The sequence below is a fragment of the Corvus cornix genome, chromosome 2 (genome assembly GCF_000738735.6).
Source record: "Corvus cornix cornix isolate S_Up_H32 chromosome 2, ASM73873v5, whole genome shotgun sequence".
Taxonomy (NCBI): Eukaryota; Metazoa; Chordata; class Aves; order Passeriformes; family Corvidae; genus Corvus; species Corvus cornix.
Window position 1 is genome coordinate 115,231,859 of NC_046333.1, and position 19,437 is coordinate 115,251,295.

At 43.0% G+C, this 19,437-nt stretch overlaps 1 long non-coding RNA gene across 1 annotated transcript; it reads left to right on the forward strand.

Annotated features, from left to right (window-relative positions):
* Positions 1-6,088: 6,088 nt before the first annotated feature.
* LOC109144809 lies at positions 6,089-18,312 on the forward strand. Its single transcript, XR_002045803.2, has 4 exons — positions 6,089-6,130; positions 11,507-11,696; positions 16,067-16,212; positions 17,742-18,312. It is a non-coding gene; the product is annotated as an uncharacterized LOC109144809 (long non-coding RNA).
* The last annotated feature ends 1,125 nt before the right edge of the window (positions 18,313-19,437 follow it).

Sequence of the window (19,437 nt, forward strand, 5' to 3'; positions counted from 1 at the left end):
TACCAGACTGCTACCACCACCCTGCCTAACAGGGTGTCAGGTTGTACCTTGACTCTGTCAGTTTGACAGTGTTTTCTTTTACCTTTTTTTCCCCTTTTCTTTAATTTCCATTAAATTGTTATTCTGACTTAGCGCCTCCCACTGGTTTGTTTTCAAACTAGTACATAATTTGGCGCCCAATGTGGGGCTTGCTCTGAGAAAAAGTCAGAATTACAATTTTGTATAAACAGAAATCTATTCACCATGGTGCTCAGCTGGTCTGCATGGGTACTGTATCTTGCTCTCTATGTTTTTCCTCACATGGGGAACTACCTGCCTGTTGTATTACTCCTGTTAAAACCAGGGAATGGTATGAGAATTGCTTTATTGGTTTATTATGTCTATAGCATAATAACCTGCGAGGCGATGAATACCATTCGGAATATATACTCAATTTTGTTTGGCTGTCCTAGTCTGGGCTCCTATGTCTGGGACCTCTTCAACAATCACAGCCAGCCCCTGGTGGGAGGAGTAGAGAGTGGTTTCTTCCAGCCTTTCAGGCCAGGCACAGCAGTTTTTGAAAAAATTGAGTTCCCTCTGGATGTTAAGGATGGTATAATCTTCTTGTCAGTTCTCTTCTCTTTTTTCTCTATGGCCTGCATTGTGTACACCATGCTTAGAAACAAACACTACTTAGTGTGGTGCAACGTCTGCTTTGAGGAGGAGGTAAAAAGGAGCAAAGCAGCAAATACCATGTCTACACAGACTGTCACACAGAAAGGAGCCAAAAGCAAAGCAACCGCATCCATTTCTACGCAGACCGTCACAGAGGAGAAAGGAACCAAAAGCAAAGCAACCGCATCCATTTCTACGCAGACCGTCCACAGAGGAGAAAGGAACCAAAAGCAAAAGCAACCGCATCCATTTCTACGCAGACCGTCACAGAGGAGAAAGGAACCAAGAGCAAAGCAACCGCATCCATTTCTACGCAGACCGTCACAGAGGAGAAAGGAACCAAGAGCAAAGCAACCGCATCCATTTCTACGCAGACCGTCACAGAGGAGAAAGGAACCAAGAGCAAAGCAACCGCATCCATCTCTACGCAGACCGACACAGAGGAGAAAGGAACCAAGAGCAAAGCAACCGCATCCATCTCTACGCAGACCGACACAGAGGAGAAAGGAACCAAGAGCAAAGCAACCGCATCCATCTCTACGCAGACCGACACAGAGGAGAAAGGAACCAAGAGCACTGTCAGCGTCCCCATGCAAACCATCACTGAACCAGAACAGCCTAAACCGATTGCAGTTGCCCCCATGCAGAAGAAGAAATCAAAAAGCAAATCAGTCCGCATAGTGACTGACGAGGATGCAGCAGGACCTTCGCACCCAGCAGAAGAGGCAGAGCCAGAGATCATCACTCGGTCGCTATCCCTGGGTGAGCTGTGAGACCTGCGGAGGGAATTCACCCGCCAGACGAACGAGTCTATCCTGACCTGGCTGCTCCGCATCTGGGACGCTGCAGCCAATGACACCATTCTGGACGGAAGTGAGGCCAGGCAACTGGGATCTCTGTCCCGGGATGTGGTCATTGACCAGGGGATCGGGAGAACCCAAGAAACCCTCAGCCTCTGGCGGCGACTGCTTACAAGTGTAAGGGACAGGTACCTTTGTAAAGAAGACCTCCAGGTGCACCAAGGAAAATGGAGCACAATGGAACAAGGTATCCGGTGCCTGAGGGAATTGGCTGTGCTGGAGATCATTTTCTCAGAAGATGAGAGATTTCCTAAGAGCCCAGATGGTGTCCAGTGCACGTCACAGATGTGGTTGAGGTTCGCACGCCTTGGACCAGAGATATACTCCCATTACCTGGCAACGCTGCAATGGAGGGAAGGCGAGGACAGGGTGGGCGTCTTGGTGAACAAACTGAGGATTTACGAGGACACCGTCACAGCCCCGTTTCGCACCCATGTCTCATCCGTGGAAACAAGTCTTTTGGCTGAGCAAGTCCGGAGCTTGATTGAAGAAGGCCATCAGAAATTGAAAAAGGAACTTAAGGAAGAGATTTACCAGATCTCACCAGAACCAACAAGAGTCTCTGCCATTAGGAGCCGGCGACCCCCAACCAGGGAGAGAGGATACACCCCACGAGGTAACCTCTGGTTTTTCCTTCAGGAACATGGAGAAGACATGAGTAAGTGGGATGGAAAACCCACCTCCTCCTTAGCAGCTCGGGTACGTGAACTAAAAAGAGGGACAACTACCACAAGAAGCGCATCTAGAGTCAACATTGCTCCGGTCTCCCGCACACAGAACTCCAGACGGTACCGGAATGATAATATGACCGATCCTCTTGAAGGGACCTCAGGAACGTATTCACCGGAAGGGAGCAACATGCAACATGACCAGGAATAGAGGGGCCCTGCCTCTAGCCAGGTAGAGGAAAGGGAGAATCGGGTCTTTTGGACTGTGTGGGTCCGATGGCCTGGCACATCTGACCCACAAAGATACACGGCTTTGGTTGACACCGGTGCTCAATGTACTCTGATGCCATCAAGGTATGTGGGAGCAGAACCCATTTCTATTTCTGGGGTGACAGGAGGATCCCAGCAGCTGACTGTACTGGAAGCTGAAGTGAGTTTAACTGGGAACGAGTGGCAGAAACACCCCATCGTGACTGGCCCGGAGGCCCCGTGCATTCTCGGCATAGACTATCTCAGAAATGGATATTTCAAGGACCCAAAAGGACATCGTTGGGCTTTTGGGATAGCTGCTGTGGAGACAGAAGATATCAGACAACTGAGTACATTGCCTGGCCTCTCAGATGACCCCTCTGCCGTGGGACTGCTAAGAGTTGCAGAACAACAGGTGCCAATCGCCACAGCAACAGTGCACCGCCGGCAATACCGCACCGACAGAGACTCTGTGGTTCCCATCCATGAGATGATTCGCAAACTGGAGAGCCAAGGGGTGGTCAGCAAGGCCCATTCACCTTTCAACAGCCCTATATGGCCAGTGCGTAAGTCCAGTGGAGAATGGAGGCTGACGGTGGACTACCGTGGCCTGAATGAGGTCACGCCACCACTGAGCGCCGCTGTGCCGGACATGTTGGAACTTCAGTACGAGCTGGAGTCCAAAGCAGCGAAGTGGTACGCCACTATTGACATTGCCAATGCCTTCTTCTCCATTCCTTTGGCAGCAGAATGCAGGCCCCAGTTTGCTTTTACCTGGAAGGGTGTGCAATACACCTGGAACCGACTGCCCCAGGGGTGGAAGCACAGTCCCACCATTTGCCACGGACTGATCCAGACTGCATTGGAAAAGGGTGAGGCTCCAGAACATCTGCAATACATCGATGACATCATCGTGTGGGGAAACACAGCAAAGGAAGTGTTTGAGAAAGGAGAGAAAATCATCCAGATTCTCCTGGAAGCTGGCTTTGCCATCAAAAGGAGCAAAGTCAAGGGACCTGCCCAAGAGATCCAGTTCCTGGGAGTAAAGTGGCAAGATGGACGACGTCAGATTCCCACCGAGGTCATCAATAAGATCACTGCGATGTCTCCACCGACCAGCAAGAAGGAAACACAAGCTTTCCTAGGCGCCATAGGTTTCTGGAGGATGCACATTCCCGAGTACAGCCAGATCGTGAGCCCTCTCTACCTGGTTACCCGCAAGAAGAATGATTTCCACTGGGGCCCCGAACAGCAGCAAGCCTTTGCCCAGATCAAGCAGGAAATCGCTCATGCGGTAGCCCTTGGCCCAGTCAGGACAGGACCAGAGGTGAAGAATGTGCTCTACTCTGCAGCCGGGAACAATGGTCTGTCCTGGAGCCTCTGGCAGAAGGTGCCTGGTGAGACTCGTGGCCGACCACTGGGATTCTGGAGCCGAAGCTACAGAGGGTCTGAAGCCAACTACACTCCCACAGAGAAGGAAATCTTGGCAGCCTATGAAGGAGTCCAAGCTGCCTCAGAGGTAATTGGCACTGAAGCACAGTTGCTTCTGGCACCCCGACTACCGGTGCTGGGTTGGATGTTCAAGGGAAAGGTTCCTTCCACGCATCATGCCACCGACACCACATGGAGCAAGTGGATCGCCCTCATCACACAGCGTGCCCGTATTGGAAACCCGAATCGCCCTGGGATTCTAGAAATTATAACAAACTGGCCTGAAGGTGAGACTTTTGGATTATCCTCTGAAGAAGAGGAAGAGCAAGTGACTCGTGCTGAGGAAGCCCCACCATATAATGAGCTACCGGAGACTGAAAGACGTTATGCCCTCTTCACTGATGGTTCCTGCCGAATTGTAGGCGCTAATCGAAAGTGGAAAGCTGCAGTATGGAGCCCCACACGACGAGTTGCACAAGCTACCGAGGGACAAGGTGGATCGAGTCAGGTTGCAGAGCTTAAAGCCGTCCAGCTGGCTTTGGATATCGCTGAACGAGAGAAGTGGCCGAGGCTCTATCTCTACACCGACTCATGGATGGTAGCTAATGCTCTGTGGGGATGGCTGGATCGCTGGAGAAAGGCCAACTGGCAGCGCAGAGGGAAACCCATCTGGGCCGCTGAGATTTGGCAGGACATCGCCGCCCGAGTAGAGAAGCTGACCGTGAAGGTTCGACACGTGGATGCGCACGTACCCAAGAGTCGGGCTAATGAAGAGCATCGCAACAACGAGCAGGTGGACCGAGCTGCCAAGGTGAAAGTATCACAGGTGGATCTGGACTGGCAGCACAAGGGAGAATTATTCCTAGCTCGTTGGGCCCATGATGCCTCTGGTCATCAGGGGAGAGATGCAACATACCGATGGGCCCGTGACCGAGGGGTGGACCTTTCCATGGACAGCATCTCACAGGTCATCCACAGTTGTGAGACCTGTGCTGCAATCAAACAGGCCAAGCGGGTGAAGCCTCTGTGGTATGGTGGACGATGGTCAAAGTACAGGTATGGTGAAGCCTGGCAAGTTGACTACATCACCCTTCCCCAAACCCGCCAAGGCAAGCACTACGTGTTGACCATGGTTGAAGCAACCACTGGATGGCTGGAGACCTACCCTGTGCCTCATGCTACAGCCCGGAACACCATCCTGGGCCTGGAAAAGCAAGTCCTGTGGAGACATGGCACCCCTGATAGGATCGAGTCAGACAACGGGACTCATTTTAAGAACAGCCTCATCAACACCTGGGCCAGAGAACACGGTATTGAATGGATATATCATATTCCTTATCATGCACCAGCTGCTGGAAAAGTTGAACGCTGCAATGGACTACTTAAAACTACCCTAAAGGCACTTGGTGGGGGGACCTTCAAAAATTGGGAAGTGAACTTAGCAAAAGGCCACCTGGATAGTCAATACCCGAGGGTCCATCAATCGAGCTGGTCCTGCCGAGTCTGAACCCTTGCACACAGTGGATGGAGATAGAGTCCCTGTGGTACACCTGAGAGGTATTTTAGGAAAGACTGTTTGGATTAATCCCACCTCAGGCAAAGACAAACCCATCCGTGGGATTGTCTTTGCTCAAGGACCTGGTTGCACTTGGTGGGTAATGCAGAAAGATGGGAAACCCGTTGTGTACCACAAGGAGACCTAATCTTAGGTGAGAACGGTGTGTAGGTTTCACTGTGTATATATATATATATATATGTATGTGTGTTTTAGAGTTTAAGAAGGTATTGATTTGGGATAATGTAGATGGTAATAGAATAAGGGGTGGATAATGTCCTGGGTTGCAGTGTATTCTATTACCATCCCCATCAGCTGTTGAAATCAGGTGGGGCAGTGTTTCCTTGCCTCCTCCCCCCAGACTATCTTTCTGTTAATTGCCCATCATTGTCCTGCCGCCTGACTCAGAGATAACTCCCTCCGGACTATCTTCTGTTAATGAGCCTAATCAACACTTTGCCTCATGACTCGTTACCCCATTGTGAGATGCTCCACCCAGAGGGAGGAACCAAGCATCCCATCGTGGATATAATCTGAGGCTGAACACCAGAGACACCGGCTTCCCACTGGATTTCCAGAGGACAGGAGCTACACAGCCACCATTGGACTTCCTGAGGAAGAGCAGACTGTTTTACTACAGGATCACTGCTTCAGAGGACTGCAGCCACCATTCTACCAGACTGCTACCACCACCCTGCCTAACAGGGTGTCAGGTTGTACCTTGACTCTGTCAGTTTGACAGTGTTTTCTTTTACCTTTTTTTTCCCCTTTTCTTTAATTTCCATTAAATTGTTATTCTGACTTAGCGCCTCCCACTGGTTTGTTTTCAAACTAGTACAGGGATACTTAAAGGTTGAGTAGCAGTCCTGTTGCAAATGACCTGGGTGTTACATAGGACAAACAGGAGTCAAATTTGGACCAAGACTGTGTTCTGGTGCACAATAAAGCCAATTGCATAGTGATCTACACTGGGAGGAGCATTGCCAGCAAATTGTGGGAAGTTACTTTGCTCATCTAATAATAAGGTGCAATAACCACAAGACTGTGGCCTGGGATGTTCCGGATGGACACTAGAGAAAACTTCTTTATTACACTGATAGTGCAGCACTAGAGAGTGAGTCCAGGGAGATGGAGAAATCTCTTTCCAGTTTTCAAACAGACAAAGCCCTGGTTGACCCTGTAGTGCTGTGTGGAAAGTTGGGTTAGAAACCCCCAGAGACTCCTTCCAGTTGATGTGCCTATGATTCTGTGATAAGTCTTGTGAAAAAGAAAATTCTGCCTGCCTGTAATGAAAGCTGGCAAAGTTCAGCTGTGCTTAGTACAGCCCATGAGTATTTTTCATGTGATTTAGGAATTATTCCAAACACAATGACATCATTCACATGGCTCTGGATTGTACAGTGGTTACACAGAATCTCTGCTATCATTCTTTGGCTATCGATATATGTCTATATGGCACAAATTTATAACAGAAGTATCTATGATACCCCCACAGTCCTCATCCCAGGTTATTTGTGGATGTGTGCTCCATAAGAATAGAAAGCACCTTTGTACTGTGAGTTTTTTAAAAAGTTCTGCAGCAAGTGGCCCATGAGTCACAAGAAGGAAGTGATCAGACACCGCAGGCTTCCCTGTCTCCCTTGGGACTGTAAGAAGATTCATCATATCCTTGGTTTTCATCTTCATCCATCAGTGTCTGTCATCTGTATTAGTTAAGAAAACAGCATCAGAGCCTGACCACTGTCCCATGTTTATCTATACTGTGGCATTATTAGTGGGTTTTGTCCTTATCAGTCAGCCCTCCCCTAAGCAGTCCATGGTCTTGGTTTTGAGGACAGTACAGGCCAGGGATCATTCACTGAGGCCAACCCATTTTTAAGAGGAGAATTCAGGTTTGTAGACTTCAGTGACTAGACATCCTACTTATTTTTTGTTGCAACACAAACATGTTGAAGATTTTATCTGTCTGTAAGGAGTCGAATAAGAGACTGAGGTTTCTCAGGTGTCTCACTAGACATAAAGAAGATTCAGGCAGTGGCAAACATCGAAGTGTTGCTAGTAGATTCAAGTACCATAAAAACTGCTCTTCTAGTGTCTAAAATTATTTAAGAGCTTGCAGCTGTTCTTCTGATGAAAAGAAACTGTAATGATTTACACATTTGTATCTACAGTGGATTTCATTGCTAGTACCATTTGATGTTTCCCAGATGTTTTAGTACAGATTCTCTATTCACTGTTTTCATGCCACCCTTGATTTCTTGACCTCTTATATTCTCAGCTGTCTACTCACCAGGTTTATTAACCCTAATCTATTTTACCTCTTTCTTATAGGAAGACCACTTTGTGGTTCAAAATTACCCTTGCTAGGCTTCTCTCTACCTTTTCATTTCTGCTACGCCCTTTCAGTCATGGTCTTGGTATTCATAATACATAATTGATTTTACCCAGTGGCATAATGACATTTTTTGTCTTTTTCAGTATTTATTTCCTAATAATTCATAGCATTTTCCTGAGGTTTTTATTAGAAACTCTTTATTCGACAATGGTATCTGATGTTTGTGTTGATATTTTTTATATAACCACGTATTACATCTATCAAATATCACACTCTAGTACTAATAGTGAAGTTGGGCTCATAATTAGATTTGTTTGCAAAGTTAGGATTGTGTTTTCATGTGTCATTTTACATTTGTTTACATAAAAGTGATTTCCTCTGGTATTTTTTTACTTAGTCACTCTATCCCCTGAGGCTTTTCTGTGGTTCATTTTCAGGCCTCATGATGCTGAATAACTGCATCAGGAGCACACCATGTCTCCTGAGTCACACCTTTTTGTGGTCATTTCGGATATGATGAACACTTTGAATCAGAACACCATGTAGTTTGTGGCAGTTGACATTTATTCCTTTTTTTTTTTGAACAACTGTTATAGTACAAGGGGTTTTCCTGCTACCCCTTGTCAGTGTAATTTTTTAGATCTTGTCAAATATCTTTTTGAATCTGTATACACTATGTTAATTTTTTCCCTTGTCTGCAGGTTTCTTGATTACTTCAGAGATAGATCTGTGAGGCAATTGTAGTAGCTTTCCTAAAGTATATTAAATTCTACCTTTATTCTGTATTTCTGGTGTCAATCGTTTGCAGAAAACAGATAATTGCCTCCACTAAGTAAAGATAGAGATACATTGAATAATATGAATGGAAATGGACACCTGAAACCATGAAGAAAAAAAAGATATTTCTGGAATATATAATTAATTTGGTTTGTTTGCACTGCTTTAATGATCTTCTGACAGAATTGCAACAATGTATACATTGCACATCTACCATTCACAATTTCCTCAGTCAAGAAATATTGCTGATGGAAGTTATATTTTACCATCAAAAATTTCCCAAATACTTATGCAGAGGCAACTACCCATTAGAAAAGAGATGATATTACTTTTTCCTACTCCATTGCAATGAAGATGTGCAAGCAGTACTACAGAAAATCTGTTTTGACCAAGCACTAGTTTGTTCTGTGCTGTGAATAAGAAAGTAAAGGACTGGCATGGCTGGAAAAGAATTAGAAAAACAAAATACTGACAGACTCATTGTATTTAAATACTAAACCTTCAGTCTTCATTATGATCAGTTAACTTAAGAAAATTAAATGTCAGGCATTACAGAGCTCAGGCATGGACAACATCTCAGTCCCCAGTGAGTTCCCACAAGCAAGTACTTATTCTACAGAAGAAATAGGGTCACTTGATCTCAGGTCTGGACACTGACCTTCAGAGCCATTGACCTTGAGTGGCTGAATGTCACTAACATGAAGAGAAAGGACTACTTAGAGAGAACTAGAATGTTCACACCCTCCCACATCCTTTCCATATTCAGGGCACTTGAGATGGTCAGCCATGGAAATGAGTTGTTTCCTCTGAAAGGGAAGGATGCTGAAGAATGTATTAAGTTGCTCTGAGTCCTTTCTGCAGGCTTGCACGGATGAATAATTGCTAGATATTATCGGGCTGCTCACATGTGGTGTTCAAGAAAGATGCCTCTTGGATCTTTTTTATTATCAAGTGAAACTCATCAGGTAGCATAAACTCAAGTACTAGAAAAAGGTAAATGAGACACTTCTCTGTTACTTACTCCGTACAACCATGCTGCTGTTTCTGCCCTGTCGGCTCTGTACTTGGACAAAGTTAGCCCAAGGATGAAAAACATCTGCATGAAACTGAACCCATGCAAGAATCATGATGTGAGGAAAGCCGTTCTGAAGAGTGCAGTCTACTTTGGAGTTAGTTGTTGCACATCTGTAATTGATCAGTTGAATGTATAATTTAGAAGTCCTTTTCCATTCCTTGATTGTGCTAAGTTTGGACATAGCATTACTCATGAGTAATGCTTTCTATAAGCTTTGATTGGCTAGAAGACCCAATCCCATGCTGGCAGACAATGACATGTTACTCGGTTATTCATGCTTCACTTGCTTCCTGGCTGGACTACAAGAGTCTGATGTGTTTGGTCACCAGGCTTTCAGCACTTAGAACAATTCACCTACAATAACAAGCCCTCAGCCATGCTGTTTACTTTGAGTGCATTATCAGACCTGTCCTCAGCTGTCTACAATCTCTCCCCGCAAGAAGATGGCTCTTCTCATCGCAGTGGGTTTTTTCCACAATGGCAAAAAACTGTATAGAGCTTAGTGTTGACAACTGCACTCATCTGTCCATGAAGACCATTCCATTTTGTCCCTATCTCCACCTCAGTAGGGTGTCATAAATGGTGTCAAAAAAGTTGTCTGTCTAGGAAACAGAATGTTTTTGGAGACCACTCTAAGACGGTGAAATGAATATCCTGGGATACAAGGACAGTCACAAACCTGACCTTCTGTTCAAAGTTCAAGGCACATTTATTTGTCTTCTAGCAAAAACACTGAGGCAACATAATTGTTTATAATCAAACCAACTCTACCAAACAGACGAGACTTCACTGCCCAAGCATCTTCCCTTGGGAAGAAGAGGAGAGAACAAACAGCATGCAGCAAGCTGGAAGTCATGCTGCTTAATGTATTTTGGAATGACTTTCCAGTGCCATGCTAGTTCCATATAAAGAGTTCCATATAAAGAACTCTTGCAGAACTGAACAGAAAGTTGCTCACAGCCTAATTCCCATGCTGTAAGCTTTTTTTGGTGCAACCTTGATTCCTGCTTCTTTGGGGAACATGTAAATGGCACTGAAGAAGTAAACACACCTTTTTCTTCTAGTGCATTTGTTTTCGCTACTTGAACATTTGCAATACTGTCATAGGATGTAACGTGCAAAGTTGGCATTTTTCTCTTATTGAAGTTTTTGTGACTGAGGCCCAAACCCTGCAAAAACACCCCAGTTCTCTGTGCTCAGCTGCAGACTTGTAACCCCCTGAACTCCAGCTTTTACTTCCTCTACCGGCTGCCAAATTTTTTGTTAAGCTTACATCTTTCCTATCCATGACGAGAGCTCTTAGGCAGACTTAACAAACACATAAACCCACAAACTAAAAAAGTGATTATCATACTGATAGGAAAGTGCAAAACCAAATACTAGTAGAGCAATAAAACTAAATGAAGGTAGTCCCCATGTGTTTGTGTTCTGCCTTTATGAGGACTCATCTTCCTTCATCTTCTACCTCTTGAAAATTCAGCAGAAACCTTAAAATACTTAACACTTCAATTGCAAGACATTTTAGTGACAAATAGAGTTATGTGCACTCAAAAGAAATACTTGCAGTGGAACCAACATCTTGGAAACCCTGTGAAAGAGATTCCTGTCAAAGTTTCAGGGAAGACATAAGAGTAAATTAATTTCCATGTCTCATTTTCCATAATATATAATTAAGTATGACCTTTTTTTAGAGGCCATATATAATTTTCACCACTGCAGACAGTGCCATGAAAACACCAATTATAATTGACAACACATTTTCTCTAAAAACGTATATATTTAAGTCTAGCCACTGTTAATTAAATCTTATTTTGATTGTGATTCCTTGTTAATTCCAGAGTCACCACTGAATCTTTCTTCACACTTTTTTATACTTTGTATGTTCTTGTCCTTTCCCAGCAGGTCTCATTATGAAGGCTGCAGTTGCCTGATGTGCTTGGAGCTACTATTCCATACTGACCCAATCCACAGTGTTTGCATGCCATCTTGGCTTCCCAGCCTCTTCAGGTGTGGCACTAATTTTGGGATGGAGAAGCTGTGTGTTAGCAAAAGGCAGGTACATCTGAAAAGATGCTTGCTGCCTTTCACAGAGGTGAGATTTTGCTTTTGCAAGGACCGTTTTCTCCAAACATCCACTGCTACAGTTTTCAGAAATCAATAAAATACCGAGAAACTGAAAATATATTTCAGAAGTTATCTGGGATACTGGTTCTTTATTCTGGGGTGAACTGTGCATTGCATTGGGATTGTGTTCAGTTACTTTTATGCATCGAGAATACCCTGTGAGAGGAATTATCATTCTCTGTATTGAAATGTGAATTCAGTGTGTGTGTTATTTGACCATGTGCATAAATTTGTACGTATCTGTACACAATGGTACAGAATTTCCAGCTGAATGCCATAATGCAAGGAATTATTTTTGTGATTTACTTGTACCACACTGTCATTTAAGAAAGTACAAGTAATTAGAAAAAAAGAGACATATTTAGAATACTCATTCAAAATAAAAAGCATATGACTAAAGCCAGGAAACTTGAAGGCAATTAATTTTTTTTTGAGGATGTGTTTTGGTTTTTTTTTTAATTTGTTTTACACGTAAATCCATTGAGAAAAGTAGTTTCTGGAGAGGAAAGAAATTAGACCTGCTCCATAGCAGCATATCACTTCAAAAAAAAAAAAAATTCCTCATTTAATTATAATCTTGTTTAGATTCAAATATTTTCATGTCCTATTGTTTGAAGGCAGTTATCTAACACTCTCACAGCCCCATATATCATCAAATAGAAGGTTAGAAATTACAAACAACAAATTCCCGACTATTTACTGACAAATAAAGCATAGTGTACAGAGTTTACTGCAGATATTGATGAAAAATAATCTTGTGTGAAAGTACTTCCTTTACTGTTTTACGTGCAATGTGCAAATATATACTAAAATAACTTTTCTTTTACCATTTTATAAGAAAGAGATGATTGCCCAGCCAGATTTATTGTGAAAATCAATGTGCTTTTTAAAAAATAATGAACAGAACTGTATGTGTGAAAGAATAAAGAGCAATTTTCACAGCTTCCTTTTGTTTAAACAGATATTGAGAATAGCATCCTGAAAAATCTTCAGTGTCATACAGAAAATATGACCTAAAGAAAGATTAAACATAAGTAATTTATTAATTCTGCAAGTGAGTAAAGAAGAAGTTTTAGTCACTATTAGCCATGTTTTAAAGCTGTCTAGTTTCAGTCTTTCCTTTTCTGAACAATGATGTTATTTAGGCAGTTGAAAATCCCGAAGTAATTCAAAAGAAATATTGTTTTCCTTGGTGGCAAATACAGACTTCCTCTTAGCCCAAGAAACTGTTGAAGTCACCTACTTCTTCCTCATCCCTAGTAAACCAATCTAAAATGAATGTGGTTAAGTCATGGTCCACGGTATTTCTTTATGTCTCTGGGGTTTTTTTATTAATTTTATATTTGCAAAGTTGCTCAAGAGGCAACAAAAGTAGAAGAATCCATATGGCCAAGAACATGGAGTAAATGCAATAGTAGAAATTGCTAAATTGCTAGCATTTAATATCTTCAGAGCCATTTTCTTTCATCATTTCTCTTTCATCACGTGAACCTTCAACAAACTGAGTAATTTCATTCAATGAAAGATTGTGAGGTAAATGAATGATGTGAGCATCAGTTTTGGAAGTGCCAAACTGAGGAGACATTTCTAGTTGTGCCTGAAAATATTGTATGTTGCCCCCCACTAGTGATATCTGAAAACCCCTCATCATATCTACGCCCCTGCCCCCCATTAAATTCACAACATCTATGTTTATATATAGTTATTGCAACATGTTGTTTAGCTATTACTGTGATCCCATCTTGCACTTATATCTCTGACACTGTTCTTCATGATCTGGCTGACCTTCTCAGGCTGCAGATGAAGAAGGACCCTTACTTCAATTGTCCTTTGTAGTTGAGAGAACAGTTGGTAAGAGAGGCTTCAGAAATTGGGAATTGTTGATCCCTCCTGCAGAGGGCATTTTGCCAGAGCATTCTGCTTTAGACTAATGGAAATTCTTGGACTAAATATATGCATGCATAGGACTGGAAAAATATATCCGAAGCATGTGTCTCTGTAGGAATCCAATTCGTCTAAAGCATAAAATCTGAAAACACTTTTTCTTTGTGACTCAGGTTGAAAATAACCATGAACATGACAGTCTATTTTATTGCACAGTTTTACCAAGTTTGTATTTGCTAATCGATATTTGGCAAAGAGAAGAAAGAGACCATAAAGAGGAAAGACACATCCTTAAGTGCTTAAGGAAGGATGTGCATGAGTTTTTCCACTTGAACTTTAAGCCTGATCTTTCTGATGGCATACTCTACATCTAAAGTAGAAAATGAAAATGTGCACCTGATAAAATAAGAAATAGGGATTTTAAAAAAGTGTAAAGTTTCACTTTCAGCTTTCCTTATTTTAAAGCAAATTATTTCAGTATCGATTCTCCAGTCTCACAGTTACCTCTCAATAAAATCTGTAAGAACAGCTGCAGACATTGTGAGATTTTAACAATGAATAAATAACACTTCTTCCAGAGCCTGGTGAAATTTACAGGACTTTTTCCCACAGTAACTGACTTGTTCAAATGTACTAACTCATGCTATGTATAAATATTCAGGGTTCTGTGCCTGTAAATGCGTACCTAATCGGGGCCAGCTGAAGGCAACTGCAGTTTCCTGCAGCAGTATGGACACTTTTCTGGGAAGGCAGACCTAATTCACACACTCACATGCACAAAGAGGGCTCAAAATCTCAGTGGTACTTCAGACTGCTTACCTGCCTTCAGTATCTTTTTCTTGGTCTTTTCACTGGCTGCAAGGGGAATACATGCCAGCAATTCTGGTTACAGTTCTAGCAAATTCATTAAATACAATGTGTTAAAAGCTGAAGCTCATGGCTGATGAGCTGTGCTGCAGAACAAACCTTATCAACATTTCTTGGAATATCATCTGTCTAGGTAACTAAAAAGGATGCCAGCATTTCTGGGAAAGTAACTTTTTTTCTTTCTTGTTCCATGTTACGCTTCAGGAGCTATAACATACTGTGAAATACTTGTGCTTTCCAATGGAAACTGAAGTAAAAGCATGAACAATTACAATGTCATTTGATGGGGTGTTCAAACTGAATCTAAACTTGATGGGGAGAAAGCACTTATTCTTCAAAACTGAAGCATATAGGGAGCATACAAAGATTTTATCACGTATGTGTGTAGCCATGCAGTGTGTATCTGTGCCTCAGAGACTTGCAGATTATCTGTAGGGTCACTCTGGTTTGGATATGCCAGTAAAACATATCCACATGATGTGCAGGCTTTGCAGAGCCAGCAAGTGAGAGAGCCTGTGGGTTTTACACAGTTTCTTACGCAGTTTGTCTGCACTAGAACAAACTTTTTTTCATGTTTGTGAAGATATTTGCTGAGTACCTGTTCTCCATGGGGAGCTTAATCTACTTCATGAAAAGGAGGAACTAAGCCTTCCTGGGTGCCAGACCTGGATGACAGGGACATCACTCTTTTTTGACACTACTCTTCATCCTGGATGTCCTCATGTTTACAGCAAGTGAAAAACCTCCATTAAGGACATCTCAGCCATGTAATGCCAAAGAAAATCTTCATTGGAGTGTGAATGAGGGCAACTGTCTCCTGCAGTAACCTGCAAATACATGAGTTTTCATTGTAAATTAGACCAGTGATTTATTTGCCTCTTTATCATGGCCTGGAGGACACAATTTCTACTACATGCTCATAACTGCATCTTCACTACTCTTAGCATAGCCAATGTCCAGGGAGCTGCGGCTCTCCATCCCCAATTCTTTGGAATTCTTCAGTGTTCATCCTTCTCTTTCTCCATAAACATTGGGCAACATCATTGGCTTCTGTTATTTCATGTTACCAAGGGTTTCCAAATTTCGTGCTGTCTCATGTCTAGTCTTTTGGATCCAGCAGTCTTCTGCACATCTCTTTTAAAACAGCTTGCTGTACTTCCATAAAAATTTGCTGCAAGAATTTCACTCTTGTGCCCTGTCTTTTCTGGTTGCCAGGCTTTCAATTATTAAGGTATTATAAGTGCTCTTGTCAAAAACCATAAAGTAGTGCCTCTGGCATATGAATGACTACAAGATGTGTTCCCATACACAGAAAAATTTTCTAGAGAAAAAGAAAGAAAATTACTTTCAGTTCAAAACCATGACAATTTGTCTTAACTTCGAAATGTTCATGGCAAAATATTGCTTTCAATATACAGATACTGTTATTCAGTAGAGGGCATTCCTGTGTGCACAAAGCTTATATGGCACAGTACAGTCAGGCAAGATCATCTGGATTTAGGATGTTCTGCTTTTATAACAGTGGTATGTGGGCCTGTTTCCTTCATGTTTCTTTCTCGATGTACAATTCTATTGTATCACTGACAGGTGAACTTCTCATTCTGGGAGCTTGTGAAGGCCGGGCTAGAAGAAGGGAGTGAAAAGAAGGACTGACCCCACAGAATGCTCTCGCCGTAAAAAAACCACACCCCCAGTGTGAGAGTGAAATATAAATCGCCACCATCTGGAAAAAGGTAAAAGATTAAGCCCAAGCGCTCTTCTGCCTTTCAAGTTATGCCGACAGGATTCGAGGAGTAAGTGAAGAGTCTGTGAAATTGCCTCTTTGAGATGCAGGACGGAGCAGCCGATGCTCCGCCCTCGCCGGCGGGTTCCCATCGGGTGGCGACTTCGGTCCCCCCCCGGCAGCGCAGCCTTTGTCCCGCCTGCCGCCCTCTGCTCTCCCGGGACCAGCCCTCTTCTTCCTCCAGGGAATCCGTGTTGCCGCCGGGGGCTGTGCTCTTATGGTTCGGCAAGCTTCTAAGGTTTTTCCTCTTCTTTCCAAACAGTTGATGCGTATTAAGAATGATATGTTAGAGGGAAAAAAAAAAAAGATGAAGTGCTTATGTGGTGTTTCATCAGTAAGTGAAGTTCCTGGTGCAGATAATGCCAGTTTAACAGAATTAAATAGCCATGAGTATACCACGAAGGCGTGGGTCCATAGTACAAAGTGACCCCCGGTGCTGAAGGCCGGGAGGGCTGGCGCGGCAGCCCGGGCACGGAGGCGCACAGGGCAGGTCACCCCCAGCCCAGGCGGCGAGGGGGAGATGCCGGGGCTGCCGGGAGCCCCGCAGTGCCCGGTGCCGCCTGCGGGCCGCTGCAAGCCCGCCGGGCGCGGGCCACGGGCGGGCACCCGCTCTGGGGTGTCCCGGCCCCGCTAGGAACGGGAGGACGGGGCAGGTTTAGGACAGGTTTAATTTTGTGTAGAACTGTCGTCTCTCCTGTCCTCCGTAATTTCGGGAGCAGCTGATGAGCTGAAGGAAAATACAGCGAGAACTGTACTGTATGGGAGAGAAACCAGGGACAAGAGGAAACGGCTGCAAGTTGTGCCAGTGGAGGTTTAGACCGTAGATTAGGAAAAAATTCTTCTCTGAAGTAGTCAAACTTCCCAGAGAAGTGGTGGAATCACCATCTCCCTGGAGGTATTTAAAAGACATGTACATGTGGCACTTGGGGACATTGTTTAGTGGTGGACTTGGCAGTGCTGGGTTAACAGTTGGACTCAATGATCTTATAGGTCTTTTCCAACATGAAGTAATCTATGTGTGTGTGATGGGAGTTACTGCCAATGCCATTGTGCCAGGATGTGCTCTGAAGATTCATGTACCTGTTGGTACCTAAAACTGAGTTATGTCTGTGTCCCAGTGCCAGGCTCACAGGGACCATGACACCTTCCCCCCTTGCCTATGTACCTCTCTTTCAGAGTTGTAATGGGTCATTTGGTTTCTCTTTTCTCCTATAATCTGGCCATAGTGCAGTTCACCATCCCCACAGAGTCACGCCTTCTGTGAATTAACCTGAAGATGTTGACCAGTTTTCATTTGGGGAAAAAAACGAAACTGAGGTTTGCCTTAGTTTAGTTGGAGCTAACTAGTACATCTGCACTGGGGATGCCTGGGACACAAAGGTACCAAATGAAGAAAAGAGCAAAATGAATGATTAAAATGTCCTTAATATGCTTAATATCATCAGATGACATCTTGTGTTACTTTGTCTTCTATTCCAGATCAGTAACAAATGCATGAAATGAGCACAGCCCACAGCACAGGTTTCTCTGGGGTTTCCCAAACAGCCCACCTCCACTCTGGAAATCAACTCTTCACTCTTCCTAGTTGTCCCTCCCTTTTAAGCCTACCTTGTTTACCTATACAAGAGCCTTAATTTTCTGTTATATAGCATCTTAGTTTTCAGATGTGAAACCCAGCATTTCTAATTAACATAAAATCTTATGAGATGCCCTGGAAATTTGTGTGATAATTAAGAGATTAAAAAAATCAGAATTTGAACTCAAACTTTATGTCTACATCAGTGCGTTTCACAACAAAGTTTCCTTTCTGAAGCTGTGATTAAGAAAGGCAAACCTTTTAGCCAAGACCACATTCACTAAAGCTGCTTTAGAAATGGGAAGTACTCATTCCTAACCTCAGTAGCATTTTGGAAGATAATATCCTCTAGAGCATAAAAACCTTTCACTCCACATTGATCTCCATGGGGAATGAGTGATGTGAAGTAGATTTTACCAGAAGAAGGTTTTTACCTAAAACACTTATTTTAACACCTATTGCTAATTCAATAGTTGTAGGGAAGATATCTGTTGTTTCAATTGCCTGCTGCACTTGGCTCAAAATCCATTGTTAACAGCTTGCCCAATCAGTACAAATTTAGTAGTTAAAAATAATTGCTAATCTATGCAGTGAAGAAAGAAAGAATAATTCAACATATCAACAGCAATGTGATGTTTTGGCATTATGTATAGTTGTAGTATATACATAATTTTTAATATCAGTTTAAACTTGGGTATAAATTTGCTATATCCTTCCCATTGGTTTTATGATGCATATTATATGTCCAAATATCTGAGCTGACATCACTAAGAACACATTTACCCCATTTTTAAACAATTAAATGGACATCTCAGGATAGGAAATCCATCCAAACTTCCTCATCTACTGGTGGAAATAAATTGCTGCCCTCAGAAAGCAATCAGGCAATGAAATGAGTAGTTTGGATCTGCCACCTCACCTCCAGACAAGTAAAATTAAATGCGATGGATCACTTACTTACTGCTGCACGATCATTCAGGTGAGCGAATACATTTTAGCTTAAATGAGGAAGTGCTGCACAGTTCAATCATCAGTTTAAAGTGTGCTGCAATTCTATGTGATGTACTTTGAATTTAAACAAGCACCATCAGGTGTATTCCTTCTGCTGTTTAGGCTCTGGAGGGCCCTTACATGATAGTTGGTGATGAAAAGGAAGATGTTCATATATGCAAGCAAAGCAAACAACATCATGTTATTAAGAAGTGAAAATTAGGAAAGATTAAAATATATTTAATTAGCATTGTTTATTCCATGGGGTTTTTTGTGAGGAGAAATAGGACATCTAGAAAAATGCTGTAAATGCACTTAAAATTTATTAATTAGATCTGTTTCACAATGATTGGTAAAAAAAGAAAAAAAAGAAGACCAACTCCCTCTGTATTTTGCCCACTTTTGGTTCAGTCAGAGAATTTTAATGACAAGGAAGATAGCTTTGCTGCCTTTCTCAGTATTGTGAAGCACTATTTTTCCAAGGAATTGTCCTTGCTTCCAAGCACTAGCCTGTCCTGTTTGTGCTAAGAATGGTGGCAGCCAACTTTGAACGCACTTTTTCTTCGTCTGAGGCACCTACTCTTTCTTTGGTTCCTTTTTATTCAGGAT